The sequence below is a fragment of the Aedes aegypti genome, chromosome 2 (genome assembly GCF_002204515.2).
Source record: "Aedes aegypti strain LVP_AGWG chromosome 2, AaegL5.0 Primary Assembly, whole genome shotgun sequence".
Taxonomy (NCBI): Eukaryota; Metazoa; Arthropoda; class Insecta; order Diptera; family Culicidae; genus Aedes; species Aedes aegypti.
Genome location: NC_035108.1, coordinates 20167480 through 20181320, shown reverse-complemented (window position 1 = coordinate 20181320; position 13841 = coordinate 20167480). Strand labels below are relative to the sequence as shown.

General features: G+C 32.3%; 1 protein-coding gene across 1 annotated transcript in view; it reads left to right on the top strand.

Moving 5' to 3' along the window:
• Nucleotides 1-13841, top strand: part of LOC5571223 (potassium channel subfamily T member 2) — a 716145-nt gene that overhangs the window by 116030 nt on the left and 586274 nt on the right. Inside the window, exon 3 of the mRNA XM_021840115.1 lies at nucleotides 8466-8596. The gene's annotated coding sequence lies outside the window, so the exon portion shown is untranslated. The remainder of the gene's footprint in view (nucleotides 1-8465; nucleotides 8597-13841) is intronic.

The following is a 13841-nucleotide window of genomic DNA, read 5'->3' as shown; positions in this document are numbered from 1 at the left end:
CACTTTCTGGTAGAATTGGATTGTCAGCTGGGGGTACTTTTTGGTGGACAGTTTTTGAAACTTGATGTATCACATCGTTAGCGCTAGTGGTGTGAAAAATCAGAGCGGTTCGCTAATTTATTGTCTTTTGTCAACTTTCTGCGGCTGTATTTTACCACTGGAATGAGGCGAAAAGACACTCATTCTGAAATGAGTATTCGCCACTTGAAGGCGAATAACGTTAAGCCGTTTAAAATCGTTGGAAAAAGGAACAACCTTACGTAGAACATAATCATTTGCGAACTCAAGCCTATTTCTGTAAATCCCTTTTCAAAAAACTTTACTCCAAAAAATTCTTTGAATTCTCGTGTGTTTGTAAACCCATAAGATATAGTATTTTCAAATCTCATAAACCAGAAAGTCTTTCTCTTGGGTTAATCTGCTTTCCTTCATTCGATCCATTTTTGTTTTGGTTGAAAACTTCTCGTCCAACTGTGTCAACTCGGTTAGAGCTTTAATCGATTGTAAACAGACAGATTATGTGTGTGTACCAGCACCAACCAGTACATGCCATTGGAATGAAATGGAATGGCGATGTGTCCTGAATAAGTTTTCTCATTTCGTTAGAAGTTTTCGAAATGGTTTCGGTTCAACGCGCACCATAACACCAACTCGGTGAACTCCGCCACTAGCTACCTCTGTGTGAAACTTGCCAGCACCAAGAGCAGAGTTGAGCACGGAATTATGAAAGTTCTTACCCGCCATGGTGCAATTGGTACAATACGCTTGGAATCGGGACAAGTGTGAAGTTAAAATCGTTTTCGAGGAAATGACACCGAAAGGAAGCGGATTAAGTGAGAACACACAACATGTTTCCGTGCTTTCGCTTTGTGGGACTGTAATCGATTTCAGATTCTGGAATGTTGCTTAACACTCCGGCGGCTGTGACCCAAAATCAGTAGGAACGGTATTTTCAACTCGCTATATCTCAGTGAGTTTTCATTCGATTTCTAATCTTTTTTCACGTATCAATTTTCCCAGGTATCAAGATTACTGCAAAATGTTGAGAACTCAAATTTGTACAGTATTATAATCTTGAGAACTGAAAAACCCGAGGCAAGTCTTAAAAAAATGCTGTTTTTTGCAAATAACTTTCTTTTTATCGCGAAGATCTACACATATTTTTTGCTTAAAATAAGCACAATCTTATAAGATATTAGAATTTGAAAACTTTTTGGTAATTTATCTTGAAAAGAACCACACAATCTTCACAAATTTACGTATAATACAGATAAAATGCTTATTTTGTTTGTAACTTGAAATTTATCGCGATGACCAATACATATTATCACCTGTAAATGTACATAAGTATATAAAGAACAACTTTGCTAAACGATGTTGTAAGTTTAACTTTCAATAAACTACAAAATTTTCACTAAAATACGTATAATACAAAGAAAATTCTCATATTTGTTTGTAACTTGAAATTTCTCGAGATGACCAATACATATTATCACCTTCAAGTGTACATATGTATTTAGTGAGCAACTTTCCAGAACAATGTTGTAAGTTTAATTTTCAAGAAACTACAAAATTTTCACTAAAATACGTATAAAACAGAGAAAATGCTCATTTTTGTTTGTAACTTGAAATTCCTCGTGATAACCAATACATATTATCACTTTCAAATGTACACATGTATATAATGAACTACTTTGCAGAACAATGTTGTAAGTTTAACTTTTAAGACACTACAAAATTTTCCTAAAAATACGTATAATACAAAGAAAATACACATTTTTGTTTGTAACTTGAAATTTCTCGAGATGACGAATACATGTTATCACCTTCAAATGTACATATGTATTTAATGAACAACTTTTCAGAACAAATTTCATGAAACTACCAAATTTTCCTAAAAATACGTGTACTAAAGAAAAAATATTATTTTTGTTCGTCACTTGAAGGTTTTAGCGATGACCAATACATATTATACATTTCTAATGTACATGTGTATTTAGTGAACAACTTTGCTGAAAAATATTGTAAATTTAACATTCAAGAAACTAAATGCGTTAAATACAGAAAAAAAAATCTTGTTTGTAATTTGAAATTTCTCGCGATTGGTTATTATCACCTTCAAATGTACATATGTATTTGATGAACAACATTCAAGAACAATGTTGTAAGTTAAGAACTCAAGAAACTACAAAAATACGTATTATACAAAAAAAAAATACATATTTTGTTTGTAACTTGAAATTTTCCGCGATGATAATATGGATTTTATCACTTTCAAATGTATATACAGTATTTAATGAACAACTTTCAAGAACAATGTTGTAAATTTAACATTCAAGAAACAGCAGATTTTTTCCAAAAATACGTATATACAGGAAAAATACTCATATATGTTTGTAACTTGAAATTTCACGCGATGACCAAATCATATTATCACTTTCAAATATACATATGTATTTAGTGAGCAACTTTCCGGAACAATGTTGTAAGTTTAACATTCAAAAGACTACAAAGTTTTCACTTAAGTGTTAAAGATACAGAAAAAATACTTATATTGGTTGTAACTTGAAATTTCTCGAGATGACCAATCCATATTATTACCTTCAAGTGTACATATGGTTTTGGTGAGCAATTTTCCAGAACAATCTTGTAATTTTAACATTCAAGATACTACATTTTTTTCCCAAAAAATTCGTATAATACAAAAAGCATACTCATTTTTGTTTGTAACATGAAATTTCTCGCAATGACCTCCACATATTATCAAATTTTAATGTACCGTCGGACGGGGCTACTTTTGATTCCAGGGGCTACTTTGGACACTCACCTTTTGTATTTATTAGCAGCGTAAATATTAATCTGAGCAATTTTGTGTCTTCAGCACTTTTATTAACCAATATATGCTCTACCACTAGGCATGATTTTTTCTTGGAACAACATCAACAATAACAGGATAAACAAGAAAACATTTCAAAAAAGCCCGAATAAATATTCACAAGGTATAAAACATTGGCTATACAAACATTGTTTGAATTTTACCCATGTCTTGGAAACTTATTGGGAGCATCACAAAACTATCGAATCGTCATGTTTCATTATAATCTTGTGATTTGTTTTGCTTAAAATTGTTGTTTTATTAAAATAATTGATCAAAGGTCTTATTTTTGCGACTTTTATTTTATTATAATGTTTTGGTTTGTGTATTTTACAACATCAAAAATATAAAATAAATGTTTGTAAAAGTGAATAAACATAAAACACATATATTTCAATACGTACCAATGCCAAATTCACAACATAATCTCTAAAAAACTATTTTTCGTCATATTTTACATGAATTTGTAGTACAGAACAGTTGCATCCTTCAAATGCCTAAATTAAACTAATCTTAAGCCAGCTCTTAACTGCTAAGAAGCTAAAACCATATTACAAAAGCATATTTACTTCTTTACGATCTTGCTGAACTTTACTTCATAGATTGCCTTTTTAATGAAAATTACTTACTGGTATTAAATTAGTTACCGGTATTAATGTGATCCTTCAACATATCGTTCATATAACAGAAGAGAATTGAAAAAAAAGAGTTTTTGTACATAACTCATTCATCATCGCAGTACCTAGTAGTTACGTCGTTCGTTTATGTCAACTTGAAAATCGAGCACTCGTAACTGATAGTTCCAATTTAAGAGGAAGTTGAAAATTTAAGTTTCATACTGCAAATTGAGAATAGTGAATGGCATGTTTCGTTGAAATTTGTTATATATGTGTAATTGATTCTAGCTTTGCAATTTTCTACATTAAATTTATCAATGAAAAATGTTCCATAACATCACAGTGGACGACAATCTATGAATCAGTTTGAAAGTTATAAGGAAAAATCATTTCATTAGCAAATTGTGAAAATGTCCAAAGTAGCCCCTTTTTTGTCATGAAGGACACACTTTTTTCGCTATTCAAGCATTTTTGTTTGTTCTTGATGGGTTTGCCTCATATTTTGCACATTTGTTACGTACATATACAACTTAAATATAGACAAAAATTATCAACATCTATCCATAATTCTAAGAGTTACAAATCCTCAAAGTTAAAGAATGTGGAAATAATGTCAAAAGAAGCCCCGTTTGACGGTACATATGTTTGAAGTGTATGTATTCAGCGATATCAAGATACGAAATATTGAGCAAGGGAGAAATGACTTGAACTTGTATTGGTCATCGCGAGAAATTATAAGTTATAAACACAACAAATTTTTTCTCTGTATTATACGTAGTCTTAAAAAAATATTGAATATTTTTGAAAGTTATTCACACAACATATGTATCGGCCTCCAAAAAAAAAAATGTTTCATTCCAGAATATTTTTTCTGTATTTCACGTATTTTTGGAAAAATATTGCAGTTTCTTGGAAGTTAAAATAACATCAATGTTATTGAAAGTCTTTTACGACATACCAATGTATTTTTGGAAAGTTTTTATCACACACCAATATATTTTTGAAGGTGATATTATGTGTTGATTATCGCAAGATATTTCAAATTAAAATTTAAAGTCACATTGAAGAAAAGTATATTTATATTATACGTAGATATTAAAGATAATATTTTAGTTTAATGAAAGGTAAATTGACAACATTGTTTGAACAATAGTTCACTAAATACATATGGAGTTAATTATATGTATTGGTTATCGCGATAAATTTCAAGTTACTGTAAAGAAGAGTATTTTTTCTGTTTCATACGTATTTATGGAAAAATATAGTAGTTTCTTAAGAATCAAACTAACAACATTGCTCTAGAAAGGTTTTCACTCAAAACATATGAAAATATAAAGTTGATGATATGTATTAGTTATTGTGAGAAATTTCAAGTTACAAGCCAGGGAGAGTATTTTTTCTGTATTATACGTATTTTTGGAAAAAAAATCATCAGGGTTTAACTTGCAGCATTATTCATAAAAGTTCACTAAATGCGTAAGTACATTTCTCTAAAAAATTCTTTATAAATTATGATCTCGCTTTAAAAGCCATTGGTAACCAAATGAGTAGCTTGTAATCACTAAGAAAACAAATGAATTTACACGCTATTCAATGTTCAATGTTACGATGAAGAGAAGATCATCCTCTATCTCTCAGTGATAATAGTTGCTCGTTCATTTGCTTAGAAACAAGGAGCTACACACTCGATTACCATTGGTTTTTTGGGCGAGATCACAAGTCTACGAGATTTTAAGGTTATAACATGCATTGGTCAAGAAATTGGGCTAGACATTTGAAGTTACAAATAAAGAGGGTATTGTTTTGATATTATAGTTTTTTTTTAAGGAAAAAAACTAAAAACATTGTTCTGAAGAGATGTTCACTAAATACATATACACATTTATATGTGTTTTTTATTGTGAAAAAATCCAAGTAATAAACAATATGAGTACCGTAAAACGAGGTATCTTTGATAATGCGGGTAACTTTGATAGTGCGTTACCCACTACATACTAAACCAAATATCATAATTAATTTTAATCGGTTAAGTAAAACGAATGCAAAACTAAAGAAAATTAGTATGACACTTCATGTAAGAGCTGTTTTTATTCGAATTGAGAATTTTAGAAATTGAAACGATTTTAGCATTTTCGAAACGCTCACAAACAATCACAATTTGATGTAGTTTTGAATAGTTGGTCACTTATCTTTGACAGCCTAGTTATCATAGAACTTGAATATGGTCTCAAATCTCTTAGCGAATATCATTTTCACAAACTGGGACCATTTTTGTAATCTTAGTCAGAAATTTCTATATATCGTTAAACGCCTAGAAGTTTGTAATGCCCTATAAATGTTACGTAATTCATTCAATTTTGTTCGATTATCAAGGTTACCCCAAAACAGAAATTTTGTAGTTTTTTGAAAGTTAAACTTACAAAATTGTTCTGGAAAGTTGCTCACTAAATACATATGTACATTTGAAGGTGATAATATGTATTGGTCATCGCGAGAAATTTTAAGTTACAAACAAAAATGTGTATTTTCTTTGTTTTATACGTATTTTTGAGAAAATTTTGTAGTGTCTTGAAAGTTAAACTTACAACATTGTTCCGCAAAGTTGCTCAGTAAATACATATGTACATTTGAAGGTGATAATATGTATTGATCATCTCGAGAAATTTCAAGTTACAAACAAAAATGTGTATTTTCTTTGTTTTTTTTTTTTTTTTTTTTAAATCTTTATTTGAGTGTATTTTAACGCACGAGGGCTAGTTCTACACTTATATTTTCTTTGTTTTATACGTAGTTTTGGGACAATTTTGTAGTTTCTTGAAAGTTAAACTTACAACATTGTTCTGCAAAGTTGTTCTTTATATACATATGTACATTTGAAAGTAATCATATGTATTGGTTATCACTAGAAATTTGAAGTTACAAACAAAAATGTGTATTTTCTTTGTATTGTACGTAGTTTTGGGAAAATTTTGTAGTTTTTTGAAAGTTTAAATTACAAAATTGTTCTGCAAAGTTGCTTACTAAATACATATGTACATTTGAAGGTGATAATATGTATTGGTCATCACGAGAAATTTTAAGTTACAAACAAAAATGTGTATTTTATTTGTATTATACGTAGTTTTGGAAAAATTTTGTAGTGTCTTGAAAGTTAAACTTACAACATTGTTCTGCAAAGTTGCTCTTTATATACATATGTACATTTGAAAGTAATAATATGTATTGGTTATCACGAGAAATTTCAAGTTACAAACAAAAATGTGCATTTTCTTTGAATTATACGTAGTTTTGGGAAAATTTTGTAGTCTTTTGAAAGTTTAAATAACAAAATTTTTCTGCAAAGTTGCTCACTAAATACATATGTACATTTGAAGGTGAGAATATGTATTGATCATCGCGAGAAATTTCAAGTTACAAACAAATATGAGCATTTTCTCTGTATTATACGTATTTTAGTGAAAATTTTGTAGTGTCTTGAAAGTTAAACTTACAACATTGTTCTGCAAAGTTGTTTATTATATACATATGTACATTTGAAAGTGATAATATGTATTGGTTATCACGAGAAATTTCAAGTTACAAACAAAAATGAGTATTTTCTCTGTTTTATACGTATTGTAGTGAAAATTTTGTAGTGTCTTGAAAGTTAAACTTACAAAAATGTTCTGGAAAGTTGCTCACTAAATACATATGTACATTTGAAGGTGATAATATGTGTTGGTCATCGCGAGAAATTTCAAGTTACAAACAAATATGAGTATTTTCTTTGTATTATACGTATTTTAGTGAACATTTTGTAGTTTCTTGAAAGTTAAACTTACAACATCGTTTAGCAAAGTTGTTCTTTATATACTTATGTACATTTACAGGTGATAATATGTATTGGTCATCGCGATAAATTTCAAGTTACAAACAAAATAAGCATTTTATCTGTATTATACGTAAATTTGTGAAGATTGTGTGGTTCTTTTCAAGATAAATTACCAAAAAGTTTTCACATTCTAATATCTTATAATATTGTGCTCATTTTAAGCAAAAAATATGTGTAGATATTCGCGATAAAAAGAAAGTTATTTGCAAAAAACAGCATTTTTTTAAGACTTGCCTCGGGTTTTTCAGTTCTCAAGATTATAATACTGTACAAATTTGAGTTCTCAACGTTTTGCAGTAATCTTGATACCTGGGAAAATTGATACGTGAAAAAAGATTAGAAATCGAATGAAAACTCACTGAGATATAGCGAGTTGAAAATACCGTTCCTACTAATTTTGGGTCACAGCACTTCGTGTAAGTGAAAGTAGTCATAGCTGCCGGAGTGTTAAGCAAGGCAAGCTTGTCGTTTGACACGTGTGCTTCCCACATTAACCCCTGAATGCCCAGGATGATCTTACTTTATTAGAAATGGTAAAACTTGTTTTAGTGTAGTGGTGTCGGGAATGGCCCATTTCGCATAAGGACATTTCACCTAACTCAAATCGATTCAAATAATCTATAAATCGAACGAAAAAAATATAATTTGGGAACATCTATTCCAAATCGTTCATGCACATTAATCCTCCTTAAGAAAATTATACCTAAACCTAGACGGTTAATACTAAGCTTTAGCATTTTTAGTATGATTAAATTGTTCTGGTTATTTTGGGGGTTAATTTTATGATACACAATCAACCGTTACGGTAGATGACAAACAGTTTAGAAATGGCTTTAAAATAGCTTTTTCATTCATCAATTTATTGCTAAATCGATGCGAAACGGTTGCGGCTACAGAAAAACACATCTATTTCAAACATTAATACTGTCCGCCGAACTCCGTCTACTTATAAACCGATCAAGCTCAATCGTGCAACAGACTCGCCGGAATATGTATGAATCACTCCGCCGCATCACAGTCGGCAGCAAACCGTAAAACCGATTTGAATATCACCATTTGCTTCCACTTCTTTTTTCTTCACATACACGCACTTGACACACAGGCGACGACCACTTTGTGCAGGTGCCCCGTCTGGAGGAGGACACCCCCGCACCCTCTTCGATTGAGGCAATCGACGACGGGTGAATTTAACCAGTGATGTTATGAAAGAAATGGCAAGAGGTTTTTGCGACGGTAAGAAAATGACAATGCTCCATAGAATTTCGGAAACTGCTCCACCATAAATGAAGTTAATAATTATTACAAATAGTATATGCTCCATAAATAACATCAGTATCGGTTTCTTTATTTGAGTGAAAAATTGTTTCTGGTTATGAGCGAAAAATTGTATCACTAAATAATTCCAAAATATACCATTAATGTGAAAGTTTGCTCCATAAAAAACAGAAAATGTACTTATAGTTTATGTTTTTAATAGTCGATACCATTTTTATCCATAATAATCAAAATGCATCATAAATTTGTTCAATTACTACAGTACTAACATACACATCAAACATACTTCATAAAAATATCATTTTTTATTTATAGCTATTAATTTGCAACTTTTTCATTAACTGCAAAACTAATGTACCTTCACACATAGAATTAATCGCAGATTTCTATGGAATTTGACTGAATTTTAAACAGCAGAACTTTCTGTGAACTGTTCGGTGAATTTGTATTTCATCAAACGGATCGCAAAGCTCATGTCACAATGTCAAAACTACCGAATAGTTTGATGACAACCGTTTGTGCTGAAAATTCAACTAACTGGTCACTCGCTGGTGGTGACCAATCGATCAAATTTGCAGCGCGAACGGTTTTCAGGTTCTCTAGATTTGTGCTCTTGAAAATTCGAGGTTTGTCTTCGATTCGTCTTCACCTTAAGGGATGCTTGATATCGTACGCCAACTAGATTGCAGTAAGCCGCGTGCGCGAGCGGTTGTGTTTTATTTCTTCTGTCACATTGTTTCGGCTAATAGAATCTCAAATCGGCTGATGTAAGTTAATATTTCAACGATTGATTATACCTACAATTTTTTGAAATGTTTTGAATTTCTGGAATTTGTGAAAATGAAAGAGACGTGAACATTTTTTTAACACGAAACTGTTTCTCTTCTACGTTTTTCCTATTGTTCGGTTTCACGTTTGAAATAATCAAATGTAGTTTGTGAACTTTTGAAAATTGTGTTTGTAAGTTCCTGGAGTCGCAGTATTTGGATCAGGAGTATACTGGACGTTGACCGACAGACAAGTACGGATTATGCAACTGACTGCAGGCGTTTGGTGAGTCCGTTCCTTTATAACGAAACCCGGATTTTTTCAGATTTGATCTTCGTGTTTTTCTTTTTTGTTTATTCGGATTTGGAGATTTACCCGTTTCAGCCGGTCGCTTGTCGCGGAATTGGTCATGCGTTGTAGGTGCTCAAAAGTTTATTTTTTACCTTCTTTTATTTTGCGCGTATCGGTCGGAATGTCCCAGTAAACACGAACTCGTATAAGATAGCGCATAAGAGTACAAATGTGGAGGCGATATACGTACATGCACCATAAGGATCCATGCAAGATGTATGTATATCGCCTCCACATTTGTACTCTTATATCCCATCATATACGATGGTGTGTTCACTGGGGTGTTTTTTATCTATCAATATTGTTTTTCTTTTTTTTTGTTTGTTCATGTTTGCAACAATTGGGATCAATTCTGCTTTTTAACTGATTAACAAGATTAACAGAAAATTACCACCTTTCAACAAGAAACAAAATTTTTCATAAAATAAATAAAAGTAAATAAAATATTTTATCTCTTTTGATTGCCGGCAATTAAAAGATTAAATACTTAAAACCCAATTGAACACCACATGTTCTGGGTCCAGCGCTAGCTTTTCAGGCGAATCCTGACATAATACTCCTCCCAATCCCCAACTCCATAGCACTTATGAGGGCGTCGCTGAGTGTTTTTGTAACTCCTTCTGCTGTTCTACACGGAGACGGGATTCTACTCAATTTTTAGTTTGATTCATCGCAATTCCATAGTTGAGCCCAATTACTTAATATTGGCTAAATTTCCAAGGTCCCCACTAGGTAGTATCCCAAGCAGCACACATTGTTACAAGTAAGTAACAGCAACGACTACTCAACATGTTCAATAGCTACAATAGGAAACATTGTAACATGGATAAATACTGCTATGTAACCGAAAAAGCGAAAAAAGTCGAGCCTTATGTAACTTGTTGGTCGTTACATAAGAAGTTTGCTGGCGACGGAAATGCAATTTGTTGGTTACGCATAAATTTTCCTGCGACAAAATAATAGAAAAGGCGTTGAGTTTATTGTTTCATTCTGACAGTTTTGAAACCGAACAACCATTTTAAAATTGAATGTCAACAAAAGTTGAACGTATGATCTTCGAACGCGTAATTATGCACAAGTGCATATTAAATTTAACATGCAGATTTAAATTTGTGGTGAAATCAATCATTTTACTTGCTCAAAATTGACGCGCTCATGAAATATCTTATAATTTTATATTGAATTATACATGATACCTGGATTGCTTACGTAATATGCCATTGTAATTGCCATACAAAATGGAAATAAACACTGTTCCTCAAATCAGCAGTGTTTCCCATTTGTATTTTATAGTTTGTGATTCTGAAATCGCGTTTTTTCGTGTCCCGCTGTTGGATTTTATTGATTGCCTATCATTAACCGCCATTTGTTTTTCTCTTGCTGCAGATACTCTTCCGAATATCTGTTTGAAGACAGCCAATCTAAAATGATGACGACTATTAAAAAGTTGTTAGGGCATGCTCACAAATTTCATAATGCTGAAAGGGGTGGGTGGGTTTCCTCGAAATATTACAGCTCATACACAATTCGTAGAATATTCATATAAAAAGCATTATATACAGGGGGTGGGTGGGTGTTAAAACTGGCCATTTTCGGCCTTATGAAATTTGTGAATGAACCCTTAGAGAGGCTGGATATTATGAATCCAACAATTTTAATTAATTACTGGAAAAATATCAATGAAAACAATACTTTTGTCATGTAGTGTTGACCACTGTCAGCAAGTTACTCGTTTGTTACACATAAGTTACCCAGAAATATTATGTTATTTTGAAACTGATGTGTAACTAATCTAATCTAATCTAATCTAATCTAAGCGCTTGCACAACCACTAAACACTTCAACATTTGTCAACAAATTTACGTAGCTAGTAAAATTAAATTCATTTCAGTACTCATTTCATTTCATTCAATCTATTTCGGAAGGATCTCACTCATTATACTGATGCTTCTAAATTCCTAATTCCTGTAAGGTACTTCAGCTGCCGTTCCTTCTAGCCGGTGCACACGTTGCGCTCGGCCTCTGCAATTTCACTCGCTCAACACTTGTTTCATTGCATAAAAAGCGTCAAAGAATATTGATCTTAGAGATTATGTATAACATCCACTATTGTCACTTCACTAACTTTATTCTTCAAATCATTAGCCGGGTGGCATAGCGCCATCAGCCGTTTCAGTGCCTCTCCGGACGAAAATCGCGAAACAGAGGTAAAAGCGACAGAAAATTTTAAACACACCTACTCGCGCGCACGGCTTGCAGCGATCTCCCCTGAAACTGATGTGTAACCACGGTAAAAAGAAGCAAGGTATTATACTCCGAAAAATGACATTTGGCAGTGACGTCATTCCTATCGCAAACTCGAACGAGTGCAAAAGAAAGCAAGGCCTGTTCTCCTTTACTATCCTCATGGCCTCATGCTTGACGATAGGAATGACGACACATGTTTTGATGAAAAATCGTTGTTTACAGGTGGGAATAGCCTACCTTGTTGTGTCTACCGTGATGTGTAACTATACTGAAACTTCCAATAAATTACACTGCCGTCAATAGGGGAAGGGGTATTAAAATGAACACCTAAAGGATATCGTCTTGCTTCTAATGGGAAAAACGATGAATTTGCGATAAATCATCAAATAATGTACAAAAATCCCCTATGTCAATTGACTGGAACATTACAAAAGTATGAAAATTAAATGCTCCATCCAAGAGAGGTTTGTGAAATGCTCAAATAGCTCGAAAGAAGGTAAATTCAAGCGCGTGCGTGAATGCAATGGACAATGGGAAACCACGTAGAAGCTCTTATATGGACTTTAGCAAGGCATTTGATCGCATAGACATAACAATGCTACTTTTTAAACTACAAAGAATTGAAATCGAGCCAGGACTGCTGAAATGGATTGAATCGTATCAAACTGACCGCCAACAAATAAAAAAAATTCAAAGGAAACACATCAAAACCAATTCAAGTCACTTCGGGTGTCCCTCAAGGCTCTCATTTGGGACCTCTTCTTTTTATTATGCATGTAAACAACATTTCCTTCATTTTCAATAAATTCAAAGTGTTAATTTATGCCAATGACATGAAGCTCTACCTGGAAATAAGAAATGAAGAAGACATCAATATATTCAGCAATGAAATAGGAAAATTCTACACATGATGGAAAAAAAGCATATTAGAACTGAATGTAAAAAAAACCAACCTAATATCATTTAGTAATAAAAGAACAACACCACGCATTTCAATTTCATAAGGAAATCAAAATGTGGAAAAATGTGAAAGAGTTAGGGACTTAGGAGTAATCTTAGACTCTAAGCTTACTTTCGTAGACCACTACAATACAATTCACAGGGCTAATACCATGCTTGGGTTCAAAATTAAAACCTTATATATTGCATATGTAAGATCAATCATGGAATACTGCAGCATTGTATGGTGTCCTTTCTCAATCACACACGAAGAAAGATTAGAATCTGTACAAAAACAATTTCTACTATATGCTCTTCGTAAATTAGGTTGGACATCATTTCCACTTCCATCCTACAAATCACGCTGCATACTTATTGACATACAAACTTTGAAAGAGCGTCGTAAAATCGCAAGCGTTTCATATGTAAATTATATCGTTTCGCAACGAATTAATACAGAAATCTTATCAAAATTAAATTTATACGTTCCTTCTAGGCAACTACGAAATCTTAACTTATTCTTGACAAATCATTATCGAACAAATTATGCCAAAAACGGGCCTCTAAATCAAATGATGGCCATTTACAATCAACATTGCGAAACTATTGACTTGATCATGTCTCGGCAAAATCTATTTTTTTCAAATCCATTAGAAATCGCAACACATAAAATAAAACAAAATGAAATTAACATTACTTGCACTACACTTTCTTTTTCAATATTTTTTATGAATTTCATAATTTTAGTATTAAGTATACGTCGGTTGACGAATATAAACAAATAAACAATAAGTTATAATTGACAGTCATTATTATTACTATGAATAAAAATGTGTCAATGCCTTCATTGCCGTGAATCGCAAGTCAGTCCCATCTGCATTTTTGCCAAAATTGAGTT